The sequence below is a fragment of the Gavialis gangeticus genome, unplaced genomic scaffold (assembly GCF_001723915.1).
Source record: "Gavialis gangeticus isolate Ggan-Ray unplaced genomic scaffold, GavGan_comp1, whole genome shotgun sequence".
Classification (NCBI taxonomy): Eukaryota; Metazoa; Chordata; order Crocodylia; family Gavialidae; genus Gavialis; species Gavialis gangeticus.
In genome coordinates, this window is record NW_017728992.1 from 127,281,597 (window position 1) to 127,301,596 (window position 20,000).

Sequence of the window (20,000 nt, forward strand, 5' to 3'; positions counted from 1 at the left end):
GCCACTGGCAGTTCTGGGTCAGTGTGATCGGCACCTGAAAACTAGTAAAAGGAAACAATTTTACCACCTCCATCCAATCAGACAGTGGAGCTCATTGCCACAGTCATTGAGAACAAAGATTTAAGCCCCATGTTTAACTAGAATCCAGAGCAAGGGCCGGGAAGGGGCAGGGAGGTTGCTAGGGAGTTTTTTGGAAACTCTTTCTCATGTCCCTTCACTGTAAGTTTGCTGAGAGGAAAAAGGATGCAGGGAAAAGAGAACCCTTCAGATCAAGAAACAGCAAACAGGCCAGCAACAGAAGAGTTTGCTAGGGAAGATCTGCTTGGAAAGAGAGGCAAAAAGTGAGAGGCAGCAGATTAGAAGACTCAGAGACATGGCTGAAGGATGTCACAATCCCAGAGCCACTGCCACTTCCAGCACTTCCTCTGCTTCCATCTGTCAGGCAGGACCACACACCACTGAGGCTTAAACACAGGTTCTGGTTTGATGCTGTGCAAATTGTGACTTGCAGATTCCTTCCAGTGTCAGCCAGGTGGGAGAGTGCCTTCAATGTAAGCAGTGCCTTTTGGAGAAGGCAAGACAGCTACAGGAGGAGGTAGAAAGGCTCCAAAGCATCCTCTGCCATGAGGACTTCATCATTTCCGTGCTGGAGGAAACCCCTAGGACTGTGGAGGAAAGATTGCCAGAGGTGGTGCTGGAAAAGGAATTAAAGGCATGGATTCCCAGGAAGGTGGAGCTAGAAGCTTGTATCTTCTGGCAGTAAGAAGAAGTTGGCATCCCCATGTACAGTGGTTTGCCTGAAGAACAGATATGGAGAGCTAGCAACAGAGGAGGAGAGTGCATGTTACTGGGGGAAGAGGCCAGGCCAGGAATCCCCAAGGTGGGGAGGATCAAGACCACTGTCATGAAAAAGAAGCAACAGCAGGTGGTGGTGGTTGGAGACTCTCTTCTGCAGGGGATGGAGGGATCCATCTCTGGCCTGACCTGTGGTCCCAGGAGGTCTGCTGCTTACCTGGAGCCTAAATCCGAGATGTCATGGAAGGGTTACCAAAACTCATCTGACCTGCTAACTATACCCCATTCTTCTCATCCATGTGGGCACCAGTGATACTGCTAGGGGAGACCTGGAACAGACCAAAAGTGACTACAGGGCTCTAGGTGCAAGGGTGAAGGGGACAGGGGCACAGGTGGTGTTCACCTCAATCCTTCTGGTCAAGGGGAAGGCCCCTGGCAGGAGTGAACACATCCTGCGCAGATCAATGCATGGCTGCGCAGGGATTCAGCTTCGACCATAGGATGTTGTTCCAAGAAAAAGGATTGCTAGGAAGAAATGTAATCCACCTGATGAAGAGAAGGAAGAGCATCTTTGCAGACAAGCTCGCTAATCTAGTCAGAAGGACTTTAAACTAGGTTTTCAGGGGGGTGGAGAACACAGCCCTGAGGTAAGTGGGAAAGAGAGGGACCTGGAGGAAGCAAAAGTAGGAGGGGGCAACAGGAGAGGCCTCATCTTTCCTGAGAAATCAGTGCAAGTGACTAGTTTTCTCAGGTGATTGTACACAAATGCACGGAGCTTGGGAAACAGGCAGGAAGAATTAAAAGTCCTCAAACATTTAAGTAACTATGATGTGATTGGAGTAACAGACTTGGTGGGATAGCTCGCATGACTGGAGCACTGTCATGGATGGGTACGAACTGTTCAGGATGGATAGATAGGGGAGATAAGACGGAGGAGTTGCACTTTATGCAAAAGAGCTGTCTGACTGCTCAGCACTCCAGTATGAAACTGAAGATCGGTCTGTTGAAAGTCTCTGAGTTAAGGTAAGAGGGGAGAGCAAGGGTGATGTCATGGTGGATGTGTGCTACAGACCACCAGACCAGGAGGATGAGGCATCTGAGGCTTTTTTCAGACAACTAGCGGAAGTTTCCAGATCACAGGTCCTGGTTCTGACAGGGGATTTTAATCATCCTGACATCTGTTGGGAGGGCAATACAGAAGAGCACAGGTGACCCAAGAAGTTTTTGGACAGGGATGGGGACAACTTCCTGGTGCAAGTGTTGGAGAGGCCATCTAGGGGCCATGATCTTTTTGACTTGCTGCTCACAAACAGGGAAGAATTGGTGATGTAGAAGTGGTGGGAAGAACAGGGGGATGTAGAAGTGGATGGCAAGCTGGGCAGCAGTGACCATGAGACAATTCAGGATCCTGACAAAAGGAAGAAAGGAGAGCAGCAGAGTATGGACTTCAGAAAATCAGACTTTGACTCCCTCGGAGAACTGATGGGCAGGATGCCCTGGGAGGCCAGTCTGAGGGGGAAAGGAGTCCAGGAGAACTAGTTGTATTTTAAAGAAGCCTTACTGAGGGTGCAGGAACAAACCATCCTGATGTGTAGGAAGAATAACAAATGTGGCAAGTGACCAGCTTGGCTTAGCAGGGAACTCTGGCAAGCTTAAACACAAAAAGGAAACTTATAAGAAGTGTAATCTTGGACAAATGACTTGGGAGGAGTATAACAATATTGCTGGGGAATGCAGGGATGAAATCAGGAAGGCTTAAGTGTAAATGGAGTTGCAGCTAGCAAGGGATATGAAGGGTAACAAGAAGGGTTCCTACATGTATTTTTGCAACAAGAGGAAAGTCAGGGGAAGTGTGGGCCCCTTACTGAATGGCGGAGGCAACCTAGGAAACGATGAGGAAAAGGCTAAAGTACTCAATGTACCTTTTTTACCTCAGTCTTCACAAGCAAGGTCAGCTCCCAGACTACTGCGCCTGGCACAGTTTGGGAAGAAGGTGAGCAACCCTCAGTGGTGAAAGAGCAGGTTAGAAAACCTGGACGTGTACAAGTCTATGGGGTGAAAAGCAGTGCATCCAAGGGTGCTGAGGGAGTTGACTGATGTGATTGCACAGCTGCTGGCCATTATTTTTGAAAACTCTCGGTGATCAGGGGAGGCCCCAGACAATTGGAAAAGGGCAGATATAGTGCCCATCTTTAAGAAAGGGAACAAGGAGGATCCAGGGAACTACCAGTCAGCCTCACCTCAGTCTCTGGAAAAATAATGGAGCAGGTCCTCAAGGAATTTTTAAGCACTTGGAGAAGAAGGTGATTAGGAACAGTCAGCATGGATTCACCAAGGACAAGTCATGCCTGACCAAACTAATTGTCTTCTACGATGAGATAACTGGCTCTGTGAATGTGGGAAAAGCAGTGGAGATAATATACCTTGACTTTAGCAAGGCTTTTAATACTGTCTCCCCCAGCATTCTTGTAAGCAAACTGAATAAGCATGGGTTAGATGAATGGACTGTAGGGTGGATAGAAAGATGGCTGGAGTGCCAGGCTCAACAGGTAGTAATCAATGGCTCAATGTCTAGCTGGCAGCTGGTATCAAGTGGAGTGCCCCAGGGGTTGGTCCTGGGACTGGTTTTGTTCAATATCTTCATTAATGATCTGGAAGATGAGATGGAGCACACTCCTGTGGGGTGTAGTAGAAATGCTGGAGAGTAAGGCTAGAATTCAGAGTGACCTAGATAAATTGGAGGACTGGGCCAAAAGAAATCTCATAAGGTTCAATAAGGACAAGTGCAAAAATGCACTTAGGATGGAAGAATCTCATGCACCACTACTGCCTGGGGATTGACTGGCTAAGCAGCAGCTGTGAAGAAAAGGACCTGGGGGCTGCAGTGGACAACACAATGGATATGAGTCAGCAGTGTGCCCTTGGTGCCAAGAAGCCTAATAGCATACTGGGCTGCATTAGTAGGAGCATTGCCAGCAGATTGAGGGAAGTAATTATTCTGCACTCGTGAGGCCACATCTGAAGTAATGTGTTCAGTTTTGGGCCCCCCACTATAGAAAGGATGTGGACAAGTTGGTGCGAGTCCAGCAGAGAGAGAACAATGAAAATGGCTTGGGTCTGGGGCACATGACGTATAAGGACAGGCTGAGGGAACTGGGTTTATTTAGTCTGCAGAAGAGAAGACTGAGAGGAGATCTGAAAGCAGCCTTTAGCTACCTGAAGAGGAGTTTCTAACAGGATGGAGCTAGACTGTTCTCAGTGGTGGCAGATGATGGAACAAGCAGCAGTGGTCTCAAGATGCAGCAAGAGAAGTTTTAGATATTAGGAAAAACTCTCTCACTAGGAGGGTGGTGAAGCACTGAAACAGGTTAGCTAGAGAGGTGGTGGATTCTCAATCTTTGGAGGTTTTTATGGCCTGGCTCAACAAAGCCGTGGCTGGAAAGATTTATTTGGAGCTGGTCCTGCTTTCCACAGGGGGTTGGACTAGATATCCCTGAGGTCCCTTCCAATCCTAATTTCCTATGATTCTGTGAAGGCAGAGTTTTGAAGTGTTATCACATGACTAGAATATAGAGATATATTCTTTAAGTACTGCACCTGAAAGAGTTAAGGTAATTGGACCAGTAATTTGATGGGCACTAATATGTAGGTCAGAGGTACTTAACCTCCAGCCCACAGGCCAAATGTGGCCCGCAGAGCCATCACATTTGACCCATGGGTTCAAAAGTTTGGCAATGGGGAGCAGTGGTCACCTTTCTCCCTGCCAAATCCCCAAACCCCATTCCCTGAGCAGCAGGTCAGAGCCAAGCTATGCCCCCTTCCCCAACACAGCCAGGCCATACTCCGTTCCCTCCTCTTGGGGCCAGTTTGGGGCTGGCCATGCCCCCTTCCCTCTTAGTAGGGCTGGCTGAGGCCTGGACATGCCTTCTCCCCCCCCTCTTTCCCCTCCTTCCCCAGCTAGGTCACTCCCTCTTTCCTCTTCACAGAGCCCAGTTAAGCTCCTTTCCCCGGTGGAGCTGTGTTGGGCCTGACCTGCCTCTCACCCTGGACCTCCCCACTTTCATGTTTCCAGAAGGTGCCTGCTATGCCCATGCCAGATCAGGAGCACTAGCTGGACCACCCCCAGGTGGAATGGGCACTGCCAATCTATCCACCAGGCAAACATGCTGGGCACCACTGGTTTAGTTCTCTCTGAACCCTAGCCCAACACTCAAGTTCATCTACTACTCTACCCACCTTAGTTTCATCCACAGTCTTGCTGATGGTGCACTCCATCCCATCTTTCAGTTTGCTGATGAAGATACTGAACAAAACCAGCCCCTGGGCCACAACACTTGATACTGACTGCCAACAAGACATTGAGCCTTTTTCAGCCTGACGATCCTGCCAGTTTTCTATCCACCTGACAGTCCATTCATCCAACCCGTCCTTCCTTAGCTTATTTGCAAGAATGTTATGGGAGAGTGTTGCTCAAGTCAAGTGATATCAAATCCACTGCTCTCCCTGCATTCACAGAGCTAGTCATCGCCTCATAGAAGACAATCAGGTTGGTCAGGCACGATTTTCCTTTGATGAATCCTTGTTGACTGTTCCTAATCACCTTCTTCTCCTCCAAATGCTGAGAAATGGATTCCTTGAGGACCTGCTCTGTGATTTTTATGGAGATTGAGGTGAGACCGACTGGTCTGTAGTTCCCTGGATCCTTCTTCTTCCCTTTCTTAAAGATGGGCACTATATTTGCCCTTTTCCAGTCATATGTGTCCTTTCCTGATCACCACAAGTTTTCAAAGATAATGGCCAGTGACTCTGCAATCACATCAGCCAAGTCCGTCAACACCCTTGGGTGCATTGTGCCTGGCCCCCATGAACTTGTACATGTCCAGATTTTTAAGAAGTCCCTAACCTGTTCTTTAGACACTGCTGGTTGCTCACTTTCTTGCCAAACTGTGCTGCCAAGTTCAGTAGTCTGAGAACTGACCTTGCCTGTGAAGACTGAGGTTAAAAAAGACATTGAGTACAATGCACACTGACGGGCTCAGGCTCCCTGCAACAAACAAAGGAGGCTCCTGTTTTCTTAAGAAGTACTGCAGAATGAAGAGGAAACAGTGCTTCTCTCAGTAGCTGTGCCAATGAATAAAAGAAGAATTGAAAATTATTTGGGCCTGAAAGAACATGCACAATGAGGGGGCACATGTATGCTGTAAAGAAGATATTAAAGCAGTGCTGGGAACAGAACATGAAGGAAACATCCATCTCTCTGATGAGCACCCAAATCAATATATTATGTCATACTCTCATTCTGGCCAAACGAAAATAAATTTTGAACTCAATTCAACAGCACTCTGGTAACTGCCTCCCCTCTAGAATAACCCATAGCTTGGTGGTTAAGGCATTTTCTAAGGAGGTTTTAGCTCAGGGATTATGTCCCCCCAGAAGAGAATGAATTTGGAACCCAAGTCTCCTCCTTCCTGGAACAGTACTCTGACCACTGGAGTTGAAAAGAAGGGATCCCAACCCCTCTTGCTGTATTTTTAAAGAAAAAAGTGATCCCTACTTCATTTTTTTTGAAAGAGAGTATGTAGAGCTGACCTCCAGGGCTAAGGAAAGAAGTTATACATAAACTGGTTTAAGCCAACAGGAACTGGTTTAAACCTGTAACAGAACAGAAGTTCAGTGCATATAAACTAGTTTCAAAATGGCTGAAACTGGTTTAAGATAAACCTAGCTGAATGTAGTATCAATCTTAATTGATTTGGGTCAAACTGATTTATGAGACTTCTGTCCCAGACCCCTTCCTGGTTCAAGTTAAAAATCACAGTCCTCCACCATCCCATCAGGCTTTCCAGTGGCTAGGCTGTGCTATCTGCTCCAACAGAGAAGGGTTGGGAGGGAGGGGGAGGCAGGGACTGCCCCTCCACAAACAAACCCCAGCTGGGGTCTGGAGCTAGGCGTGGGGTTTTAAACTCCCCTTCCCCTGAGTACAGAGCTGCCTTGCCCTGTTAAACTTATTTATGGCTGCGACTGTGGTATACAAATCCCAGAGGCACCTGGAAGCAGGAAAAGAAAGTGACAAACAATCCTACACAGTCCTGCTGCTCTGATTCTGGACTGCAAATCCCAGAGACCTCAGGGGCAGCAGGAAGAGGAAGTGAACACACAGCCTATGCTGGCTGTGTGCCAGAGAGCCATGTTGTAGTGCCCCCTGGCTTCTGGCCTGAGTCACTGCAGGCATGTGGCTGCAAAAGGTAAATGTCTGTTCACTTATTAGTCAGTTTAATCTCTGCATTTTAGACAAATCTGCAAAGACTGAATCGATTCTGCATCAGGCTTTCTGACTGTCTGTACTTAGCCCAGGAGAGGGTTCTGGCTCTGGATGCTACATGGATAAAAGTACTTTCTTACAGCCTTGAATGAGGTGCCTGGAGAATGCCATTTAAAGACTCTCACCCTCTTCAGCATTTCCCTGCTGACTAGCTGTTGGCATCTGCAAATTGACATGATGACTATAGACTCCTCCTTGTTCCTGTGTTCTGGCTGTTTGGATCCCTGTGATCTTGTAAGCATGAGCAGGGCTGGGAGACTGTGGCTTGGGAGTGAGGGGCCTGGACCTGTGAGCTAAGGGGGCGGGGAGAGTATAAATGTTGGGTGTGTATGAAATGTCATATACACATGACATTTCATTTTAATCATGGATTTTGGGTTTTTTTAATCATAGAACTTGTCATTCTTAGGACAGAATTTGCAAATTTTTTATCAGAGAAAACCAGGATCCTTGCTTATAAGGCATTTCACCCAGAGTTGTCATTTCCATTTTGGGGACCCGGTATGTAAGTTAGAAATTGCAGTGTGTATCTTTCAGGCCCCACAGGTCCTTTATTGGATACAGAGCTTAATAGAAAGATGATGAAGACCATAAAAATGCCAAATAAAAAATCTGAACTCAAGCTTCACATGGCAGAGTTCCTGAAGAGTAGGTGTCCATTGCTCTGCTATTTCCTTATGCTGCCTTACACATATGTATCATGTTTCTGTTGCTGTAGTACATCTCCTCATCCTCACAGGATCCTATAATATATCACACCTGTCTTCCCCTCTCTTTATACTAAGGACAGCCAATGTAGAATCAAGTTCAAGGCCGCAGCCTTTACCTTCACAGCACTTGATAGCCTGGTCTATAAACCATCTAAGACTTTGGGATAAAGATCATAGTTGGCAATTTCACTCATATGACACAATGGAAATCTCTACAATAAAATGTAAAGGTTGACTGGGGTGTGGTCCAAGACCATAGAATGAACTCCCACAGGAAGTCAGAGCCATACAGACCTCACCACCTGCTGCTCCAGGTGGCTTTAACTTCATCTTCTCATTTTAAATACCCAGCTATATGTACATTAAAACAATCCTACAAAACAGCTCAGTGCACATCCTATTCTCTGGAGAGAGAGGAGAGAGCAAATTGCACATGTCAGATACTAAATCAAGTAGCTTAATGCACTATTGAAAAGGATCCAATATTACGGTGATGATTTCAGCATAAAGAACCTATAGAGAATAAAAAAGTACTTTTTATTTATATATTTTAAACTGCACTTCTTTTTCTTTTTATGTTTGAAAATATATCTTAATTTTTATTTAAAGTGCAGCCTATATTTTTTTCTCTTCCCCTTCAGTGTATTTCTGATAATTTTATAAGCTCTCCTTTTATAATATGCACAATTTCAGATGTATATGTACAGAAAATAGCAATGAATACACATTTTCTTTTTCTCTCTCTCTCTCATGCTTACCCCCCCAGTACGTGTGCATGCGCGCGCACGCGCACACACACACATTCACATACATATACACACAAACAGAGGCCCTGGACAGGCATTCATCATTCCTTTCTAGAAAAAGAGCCTGGAAGCAGGAACATACGGTGCATTCCAGCTCTCTGGCTGGAGAACTGCATAGGCAAGTCCTTTAAACAGGGGGCGCTAGAACGCTTCTTCCTGGGATATCTGCCTACAGGGGAGCATGTTACTTAACAGCCTGTCCTCTTCCCTGCCTAGGAAGCGGGCAGGCTGTCAGTAAGCAGCCCCCTGGGTTTTAAATTGACTTGTGTACAGCTCATCTGCACTGTATATAGGTTGATTTAAAACTGGAGACACAAGGATGTGCGGCTGTGGACAGCTTCCTCAGCTTGTAAATCACTTTATGTGCCACCGTACTGTGCAGCACACACAGCATTTAAAAACCCAGGTCTGGGAACCAGGACAGGGATAGCTCCCCTGGCCCTAGCTCTACACTCTGTTGGCTTCGAAATCACCACCCACACCTTAGGTGGGTGGTAGGATCAACATTTAAAGTCTGTGGGGCTGGGAACTGGGCAGGGGGCATTCTCATGGGGCTCCAAGAGGGCTCTGGCTCTGGGTGCACCTGCCTCCCACCACCACACTCCAGGTTAAACCGGAAGGGTATGTGGAGTTCAGGCTCTTCTCCCATAATAGGAACTCTCCCAAGGCTTCAGGTGGGTTCTTGCTGCAGAAGAAGGGAGGAAGCAGTGAGGAAGAGCAGAGGACTGTTGGATGTTGGGTGTCCTCCTCACTCAAGAGAAGTAGACAGTCATTCAAGTTATATCAGGAAGAAGGAGATCTAGGATCCAACTTAACTTCTGGTTGAAGAGTCAGTTCTCTACTGCAAGAAATCCCTGGAATTGCTCTATGCTCTCCTTTTTGTGCTGGGAGAAGTTTTTCTCCTAGCACAAATATAACGCCTATTCATGGCCATGGTTTATTTTGTTCTGGCAATTTCCACTCTATGTCATGTGAATAATAAACTTTCTTTTCATTTCTTTTCTTTTCATGCACTATAATTTTTGCATTAAAACTCATGCAGTTTTTAATGTTCATTTTCTCTTTATATTACAAGTTAGCTAGAAAGTCTAATTAAGTAGTGAATTAATAATTAAACCCTGGATTTGTATTGCCATATTAGCAACATGTTCTTTGATAAATTATAGTTATACATTAAATTGTGTTAGAGTTTACAGTTTTTCAGAAAAACATACAAGGTTTTAAAAAAATAATTCAGAATGTTTATTTCTACAGATCTGAGCAACAATGTCCTGAATTTATTTTAGAATCACAAAATCATAGAAAATTAGGGTTGGAAGGACCTCAGGAGGTCATCAAGTCCAACTCCCTGCTCAAAGCTTTTCTTGTATATCTACTATTTAAGTTATATTTTTTTAATCAGTCAAAGCTTCTTAAAAAAATAATAAAGCCAAGTTTAAAAAATAATGATGCCTGTTAATACAGAAAATATTATTCAATGAACGTTTGACTGTGGAGTTGCACATCATTGATACTGTACTTTTCATAACAGAGGCAAGCAAAGTGATTGTGATTTCTAATCCCAATCTGTTTGGACTTATTAAAATATATTTTCAGTGGAGATTCAACAATATTTACATGTAGACATATTCACTACAACTTAATTTGGGGCATCTGGAAGCATTTTTGTTAACCAAAGCTTTATACAGTGAAATATAAACTAAATCTTTAAATCTGAAGCTGGCTTTTTCAGTGAAGTTTAGAAAAATTTGACATTTCAATATACATTTTGCATTATTTTCTGTTGGTGACTAATAGTTCACATCCCAAGGAACTGATCTGAAAATCTCAACCTAAGAAACTTTATAAGACTGCAGCTATGAGTGTGACTTCCTTGATTGTAATGATAAAATGAATGCTATTGTTAATTTTAATTTAATGTGTGGATAATAATGTCCCCAGGCACCAACTTTCTGCCAGTGAGGTTAGCTGATTGCAATATTCACATAATTAATTGTATTCCAATTTTCTTACTTTTGAAACATTTGCTTTTGGTTAAAGAAGTCTGTTGTATTGTTTCTAAAAGCATCTTTTCAGTTAATTACGTTTCACTGTAGAAAGCAGATAGAAAATGGATATTAATCATATAAGGCTTTCTGAAATTGCTGCAATTATCTCTTTTTTAATTACATGTGGCACAAATGGTTATGGGGTTGGTTTTGTGTGTGAGGGATGTGACAGAATACTTGTAGCCTCAATAATCAGACACATGTGCCATTTTACACAGCATTCAGTCCAGTTTCTCATTTACATAAAATATTCCAACCTGCTTCTGAAAAGGCTCTTCATCCTAAGAAATCATCTGTGAGATGTTTCATCATGGAAAATGAGAAATGATCATCAGTTTAACTCTATCTTACTGTCAGTCAGAGATCTGTTCTAAACAATTTCTCAGCTCAGACATAGTGCCAGCAAGAGTAGCATCTCACTATAAAGAGGCAGCTAACATGTTAAAGAACAATGTTACTACTTCACTGGAAACTTCTTATCCATAAATGCGAAAAAGTAACATTGGGTGCATCTACACGTGCACTTTACTGCAGAGCTGACTAATTAGCTCCACAGTACAGCATCACTGTCTACACGGGTGCCTGTATTAGGGCACAGTAAATTAATTTACTCCACTGTAAGATAGTACTGTGTGGGACAAGTACTATCCTACAGCAGAGTAATTACATGTGCTGAAACACACACACAGATGGTGACTGGGGCTGGCTGGGGCATGCCTGCCAGCTATTTCCACATTGTAACACTCTTGTGCTTCAGCCAGCTCCTTCGCAGCATGTTGAGTCAGGGTGGAGCAGCCCTGGACTGGCAGGCTGACCCCCAGGACCCCCTGCCACCCTGTAAACCTGACTGAATGTGCTGTGGTTTTGGGCACATGTGTAAATGCTGTGCCCACAAGCAAGAATCTCTGGCGTGAACAGTGCCGGAGTTTATTGCTACATGCAAATTGCATGTGTAGATGCACCCTCTGTGACTGTAGAAAACTGCCAGATTGTGCTTGGTCCTATGCAGATAGCCAAATGGGCTAAAGAAAGTACAAGATTTCAGCCTTCCCCCAAAACCACTCTTAAAAAACATTTGGCAAGTAGATGTATTGCCAGTAGTCCCACTACCCTCCATAAAACCTGAGGCCACGAGCCCACTGATTCCTTCTTGCTGGCTTGGAATTCCTGTCTCCATTCTTTTAAAAAGCAAGGGCTGTGATTCTCAAACATACATTTCTCCCAAGACCTAGTAGTACGTCTAAATTTGATTCTAGCTGCTCAGGTAGATATTCTTCAAGGGCTTCCTTAGCAATGGGGCCTTACTAATTCCCATCCAAAGTGAGAACAAAGAGATTATTCCATATGTAAGAAGGCAGAATGCTAGAAGACATGGGATAGAGACACTAAGGTGGAGCAGGAATTTAAAAAAATGAAGGAAGGAGGTAAAAATTGTCAAAAAGCACAATTAATTAGATATGGTATGGAAAGAAATTATAGAAAAGAACTTAAGTAGGAGAAGTATGTAAGGTGTTTTTGATCAGAGGCCAAGGAAATGGAATGTTTTGTTGGAAGAGATGAGAAGAGAAAGACAGAAAGAGGGCTGGAGTGGGGGAGAGACCAATCAAGAAGTACTATTCTAGAAATGAAGTTGGAGAGCAGATGGTTACTATGCTCAAAAGTGAAATATGGCTAGGGTGTGATAAAGAGTTTAATACAAAAAAATAGAGAAAGAATTTCAACTAAATAAATTAAGATAAATATGGTGGAACGACATTCAAAAAAAGATATCAGGGACATAGCAAGAGATGCAATGCTAAGTGGAAATCAAAAAGTAAATTTTGTAGTTAGTGGCCATGTCTACATGAGATGCTGGCTGCACAATAACCCAAAACTACTGCACAATAGCATTGTGTGGCAGAAAGTATGATGTGATGCTACTGTGTAGTAACTCCAGTTATTGCACAGTCATTTAGTAGTTGTTTATACAAGTACTAAATGACTGTGCAGTAACAACTGCACAGTCAGCATCTACACATGCATTAAGGTGCTTTTTCTAATGCACATTAAATTTAGTACCTCCGATGTGTGGTACTAAAGAAATGCGCATTAACCTACCTTAATGCATAGTAATGAATGCACATGTTTTTAAAGTGATGCTTAATGCGCAGTAGCCTATTTTACTGCGCATTAGTATAATTGAGCAGTTTTTTACATGACACTTCAATGTGCAGTATAATAGGCTACTGCGCCTTAAAGCGCACATGTAAACATGCCCACGTGTAGTGATTGCTGTTTAAACTAAGATAAGGCAAGTTTATTGAGAGAAAAAAAATAGGAGGTAGAGAAGAATATAAAGAGAGGATGGAAGGAAAACTTGGAAGGACATCAGCAAATGGAAGTGAAAGCAGATGTTGAAGGGCCCAAAAATACAGTAAGTGTGGCAGGAATTGAAACAGGAGAAGAATGCTAACTTCATTCTTTCAAAGGACCTAATTGCAGCAGAACACAATGAAAGAAATGGTATCTTAAACAATTTAGTAGCAGGCCAGGTAGATGTTAAAATGTTGGATTTCATGTGAAGCATGACACAGAAGTTAAATTGTGCAGTTTATCACTGATATGTGAGCAAGCTGCCAAATAATGTATATTGTACATACAATTACTTTAAGAATGACTATATTTACAGTGTGTTAGGCTAGCTCTGAACTTAAAACAAGAACCAACCCCTTAATTTGAAACTATTTCTGGACACAGCATTATTTATGCTACTAGCAATAAGGGGCATGCCACAAAAAACATAGGTTGCATGTTTCTTTCAAATACATGTCAACAGGAATGTCTGAAAGCAGCTGGAATGGCTAACCATTCAGCCCCTGATAAAGTCCAATTGGGTTTATGCAATTGGGTTCATATTCTCTCCCTCTACATATATATCTTATTTAGTTAGTCTAAAAAAGTGCGTATCTACCTTGCCTTCTAACTAAATACAGAGCAACTTTCAAGACTTTCCTTACTACTTTTTTGAAAACAATGGTAGTGAGATAACAATATTGCTGCCAATCGTTTGAGGTATTTTGTGCTTTGGGATATTTACAGTTCTCTGATTTAGAGACAAGGCCTGGTCTTAGCTATACCAACGGAAATCCAGAGCACCTGTGTTAAAGCTATATGACTTAAACTGTAGCATTTTCTTTATGGTTAGTGTCAGATGACATGTTTTCTGATTTTAGCTTAAACCTGATGAAGTCCAGGTGGAATACAGATTTGAGAACACAGGTCCCAATTCTCCTTGCAATTACAGAGATTATATACTAGCAGTATATGCATGGAGTTTATTGGAGTTATTGGACCAGAGCTACTGGGAGGTGAATAAGCCCCTTGTGGTTTACCAAATCTATGCAATAAACTCTTATATTCTCTATGTGAGATCTTTTTGACAGTTGAGAGGGCCTATAGGTCACATCTGCTGAAAACTCTAATCTGGAGTGCACAGCTTACATCTGGCCAGTAATGACACCTTTGAAGTAAAACAAAATGTAGAATATCACTAATAGGACTAGCATGTTGTCAAAATTCCTCCCCACAAACTTCACCAATGCAGAAAGGAAACCAGAACATTATGCAAGAGGTGTACACATTTAAAATCTAAAAGACTTTTCTGTATGCAATGGAGCAGGACAGATGCCACCATATTAAACACTTATAAATAAATCAAGAAGAAATCTATCTACCAAATGATTAACATAATCATTATTTAAAACAATCAAGAAACAAATTGAAAAACAAATGATAGAGAACATTTTTTTCCATTCTATCTAATGGATACCCTACAACATCATCCCTTTCTTTAGGGCCCTTAAAAATTAGTATTAAGGAGCTCCAGGCTAATTGACAGTTTTAAATCAAGCATTCAACTTTTGGGGGTGCCCAGATCACTGATAAATTGTCAAGTTGTCTCTTGCTTGCTGTTGCTCTTTAGTCCTAGGAATCTTGCACTCTCAAGCTTCAGAATAACCTGGCTTCAACAGGAGAGGCGAAGGATGCCTCCACTTTAGTAGTGCTTATAGCTTGATAGTTATAGCAGTCTTCTGGAGGAAAGAAAGCATTGTTTTTGAACCCACCATCAGACTGAGGAGAATCTAGAACCCAGAGCTCCCATTTCCTGATGAAGTGTTTTAACCACCTAGCTTATTAAAAAGTAGGTACCTCACTGCCTTTTGGGGCTGCAGCTTTGAATGAATGTGACTGTAGTTGCCAAACGTAATTGCATCAGTCAGTACAAGACGTTTACTGAGCACGGTTACCAAATTGAGCCCCTTTGGAGATTTAGGAACATGAATATGTATATTGTGAATCATAAGCATTGTTAGCTGAGGTGCCTAAAAGCTTGGCTCAGCCAATATACTAGCCTGTCTGGGCATGCGCGGTAACTGAACTTTGGGTTCATAAGTAAGTTTTCTGATGAAAATTTAGGTATCTAAGGAAACAGCTTGCCTAAGAGAGATTAGTGGAATTTCTGTGAATTGCTTTCTTGGATGTAGTCACTGGAAGACATACTTATACCATCCTGCTGAACATGCGAACCACCACTGAGGAACAAGCACCCCTAATCCTGGCAATTAGGCAGATCACTCTTCTTTACAAAGGTCCTGAGCATGTCTCTCTCAATTGGAGACAGCTTAGGACAAAGTTTTTATACCTTTCTGAGCCATGTACTCCACCTCATTGCCATTGGGAAGTAAGCGGGCCAGGCAGTATAGACATGGCTTAAATTCCTTTGTGAATCTTACCCTTAGCTTTGGGGTGGGGTGGAGGGCGGGGGCAAGAAACTAATTTTCATTCTGTGCACATACACAGTACCTAGCAGATCAGGGCACCAATCCCTGCTTGGGGCATCTAGGTTCTGCAACTACAATAACAACTCCCAATGCAACACTCAATCACATGAATTTACAGTGTTCACTAAGGCCCCTAACAGACGTGTAACTGCCTAATCATGTTTTAAGCAGTGACTGGCTACATGAGCATTCAATTAATGGCAAGATAAAACAGGGACCAAGCCACAAAGTTATTACACAAAATATGTGTAATGCATAATGAAAACATGATCCTGGGCTTCCCCTGCATTGGCAATATGGCACAATTGTAGCACAATTGGGATCTAATTCCAAATCCAATAACTAGGCCTCCTATCATGCAAGTGTAGACAGCAAGAGGTGTGACTGTTGGGACTGTACACTGGATCCCATCACAGCTTTAATTTAATGTCGGTCAGCAACCTGATAAGAGACCTATATTTTATATGACAAAATATACTGAGTCAGAATACACAAGATATAATAAAAATAGGTTATGGTGAACTAATAGAACAAAAGTCTGACTGCTCCATCTTAATTTACCTGAATTCTTATTTAATAGCTAGAACAATTCACCAGCTCTAGGTATGTGTGGAGCCTTGCATCAATGTATTTTTTAAATATTAAGGGATGGGAATGGACAATTAAGTAGCTGAACACAGTCTTTTCTGTCAGCTTCCTGGTACAAATCCAGTCAACCATGATAATGGTCAGAAGTTTCTGCCATCAAGTGGTTGTTAATGCCTTATGTGAGGTGAGCTGAGGGCACCAGTCCAGGCAGGTATTCACTTCTGAAGTCACGATTGCAACTGGCAGCTGAGATGGCAGTCCAAGAAAAGGGTCCAAGAACTTTAAGCATCTAGATGCAACTAACTCCTCACTCACAGACTCCTCTGGGTTGAGGATAAAGAAAACTGAATACCTGATGTCCATACTGTACTGACTTCATGGACAAAAAAGCACTGTCTCCAGAACTGTCAGTTTAGTACCTTTTATGAATACTAAAAACACAAACAAAACATTAGTGCCAAATTTACATGAAGATTGTTCACACTTATACTGTAACCTGATTAGGTCTAAACCATGTTGCTTCAAACCAGCTAAAAGGCAATTGTCCTCACTGGATGCATCTATACATGAAACTAATCTGACACAATAAACATCAGCACATATTGTGCCAGAATTTATTGCTCCCAGCCACCATGTTTACACATGTTCCCAAGACCACAGCACATTGAGCCAGGTCAGAGGAGCCACAGCTGGCAAGGGGCCTGAACAATCAGTTTGCCAGCCAGGGGCTACTCCAACCCAGCTCAATGTGCTGCAGAGGGGGCTGGCTGACTGGTAGGGGTGTGTGAAGTGGGCCCTATTCAATTTGGATTCGGCCCAAATCAAGGACAGTGATTCAATTCGTTAATTCAGATCACTGTTCCTGATTCAATTCGGCTGATTCTGAATCTGAAGATTTGATGCTGATTTGGAGAATCAGTGATTCAGACACAGACACAGCTTTATATTTTTTTTCTACATACCATGAGGTACCAGCATGGCTTGTGAGCATCCCACAGGAGTACAGGGGGGACCCTTCACGTGCTCGGTGGTGAATCCAGAAGTGGACCAGAAGTACTTCCAGTCCACTTCTGGGCCCGCTGGGGAGCATGCCAGGGGGCCCCGGCTTGACGATCAGCCATGGGGGGACCCCGGGTACACCCCCAGGCCCAGGAGGCACCAGTCTCCAAGCCAGGGGGGATGTGGGGAGCCCCCCAGCATGCTCCCCAGTAGACCCGAAAGTGGACAGGAAATGGTTCTGGCATGTTGGGGAGGCCCTCCCCCCCCACACTCCTGTGGGAAGCTCCATGCGCCCCATCATCACAGCATTCATAAGCCGCCTGGTACCTAGAGGTATGTTGGAAAAACAGTTAAAGCTGTCTCTATGTCCAAATCTCCAAATCTTTCTGAATATCTCCAAATTAATTTAGAGGGTTCCAATTCAATTTGGAGAGATAAAAGGGTCCACTGATTTGATTCAGTTTTGGAGATTCAGCCACCGTATCGGGCCAAATCTCCACTGAATCAAATCAGGGACCGAAGCTTTGCACAGCCTGATTTGCTGGGGCACAAGGGTGCTCCACTGTGGAGCTAGCAGCCCCTGCACTGAAGAGCCCTTGTACCCCAGCCAGCCCCATCAGCATCTACATGTGAGTTGCTGCACACTAAAGAACACGACTGTAGGATACTACTTGTGTTTACAAGTACTAACCTATGGCAGAGTTCATTATTTTCCTGTGGCCTAATAGGACTGCTCATGTAGATTCTCAGACTTTACTGTGGAGCTAATTGGGCAGCTCTGCAGTAAACATCTCATATAGGTGCGCCCTCTGAGAACTCAGCCTATAGCAATCCTGGGATAATGTACACTCCATCTTAGACCTGCTGCATAGCATACAATCCAGCCTTTAAATTTTGCTAGGTATGGCAGTTTCTGATTAAGGGCCAAACTGTGCTAGAGTATGCCAACCCAGGCTTTTATTGGGGCTTGTTTGTACTAGAAAAAGCCTTAAACCAATAAATATTCCTCATTCATTTGCAGCAGCACATCCTAACATAAAGTCTACACAAGTTACCACAGGAAAGAAACATGCAAAATTTTAATGAAATGGATTACACATTCATGCTTATGCGTAATAAAAGAAATGGATGAATACATCAGTGGAGAAACAAATCATTAAGTAGTCCTGGGCTGCTATACCAGACAGATGCACAAGGAATTAGATGACAATCTACTGCAAATAAACAAAGGCTAAATATGCATGCTCTACTCACTTTCTAAACTTTTTTTAAATGCTGACCAAGCTCAGCTGGGCAAGACTTGCTTAGCTTAGTCATTTTTACATTCCCACTGAACATATCAGTTTTGACAATATTTTTTTTAAATCTCAACCACAGAGGGTACCACATAATACCATCTTATTCAGCCAAGAAATATATTAAACTTGAGAAACTCAAAGCATAGATATAACATTATATGAAATCACACCAATTTTAAAATGGTCCATGTTCCTGATATTTTTATCTTAACACATCAAGGGTGATAGAAGCTTCTTTTTGCTGTCAAAGTGATCAAAGAGAGGTTGAGAAAGAATCTATAAACAGATGCTGCCCAGTGACAAACCTTAAAGAACAAGACTGTGGGGCCAGATGTTTGAGTGACCTTCGGACTACAGAACATGTTGGCATGGTGTTGATTTAGATAACTGTTGGCAGGGGCTTTCGATCCAGCAGCTGAAAAAAATTTAAATTATGGAAATATTTTTTCTCATCTTTCCCCTAACTACAAAACCTGAAACTACTGGTCAGTGTGGCTGATGGCTGTCAAAGAAGTTGAATTCACCACACAACCCTGCCAGTAGGTATCACATCAAAAGAGAGTTAGCTGAATGAACAAGAACATCTTCAGGCTGTGCCATTTTGCATCCCCCTCAACTTTCAACAGCTGTTTCTTGAGTGAATACAGATGCAAAATAATTATATGAAATGTTTTACATTTTCAATATACCACATAACGTAAATGCAGATTCTACTGGTGGAGGTATGTGATGTAATAGACACTGTAACTAAAAAAAAAGGAATTGATAAATGTTAAACCATGCAGAATGACTAGCCAATGATGGAGCTTTCCAGAAATTATACTTATAACACAATTGTTGGAATTAAATGCCATTTTAAAAATCAAGGACAATTGATCCCATACGTATTGATTATGTCAAACATTTCCTGAAAGGCACTAGGAATTATGATTACATGAAAACATTTAGTTTTATTTTATGTTTCTGGGTGACAGCTGTCTCAGCAAGCCTTTCCGGTTTTGACTGCAGTAACAAAATTAGTCCTATATTAAGAAGTATAAAAGGAAAAAAAAACCTTCCCATTTAATATTTGGATGGATATTCAAGTATGAAATGCTACACATTGCTTGAACAAATATAAAAAGCCGATAAAGTCTTGCTTTGTAACATTAGATGTGATTGAAGACTGTACAGTTCTTCTTACGCTTTTAGACGTTTTGTCACTTTACCTGGAGAAATATACACTGCTTATTCTGAATTGCTGCTGATGTCCAGCACTTGTCAAAACCGCTATCTGTCAAGCACTTCACAAAGTGTTGCAAAATGACAGATCAGGATGTCTGAATAGATGGAGCCCCAGGAAAAACAGAACAGATAGAAAATTCATGACTCTAAACTACATCAAAGCGACTTCTGTCAACATCATGTCAAAAGAAGGAAAAAAAGAACTGTTCATTTTAGAGGGTTTTTTATTATATAAACACTTTTTTCACATATGAGCTAAGTGTAAGGAAAAATTAACTTGATGTACAGTATGATCTTCCAAATGTGCCAAAAATACTCTTTAAATAATCTAGGAATAAGGAAAGTTCTAACAGTAGATACTGTCTGGCAGTTAAAACCACTGACATCCAA

At 42.6% G+C, this 20,000-nt stretch overlaps 1 protein-coding gene across 2 annotated transcripts in view; it reads right to left on the reverse strand.

Annotated features, from left to right (window-relative positions):
• Window positions 1–20,000, reverse strand: part of LOC109304921 (25-hydroxycholesterol 7-alpha-hydroxylase) — a 204,960-nt gene that overhangs the window by 75,228 nt on the left and 109,732 nt on the right. The window lies entirely within an intron of this gene.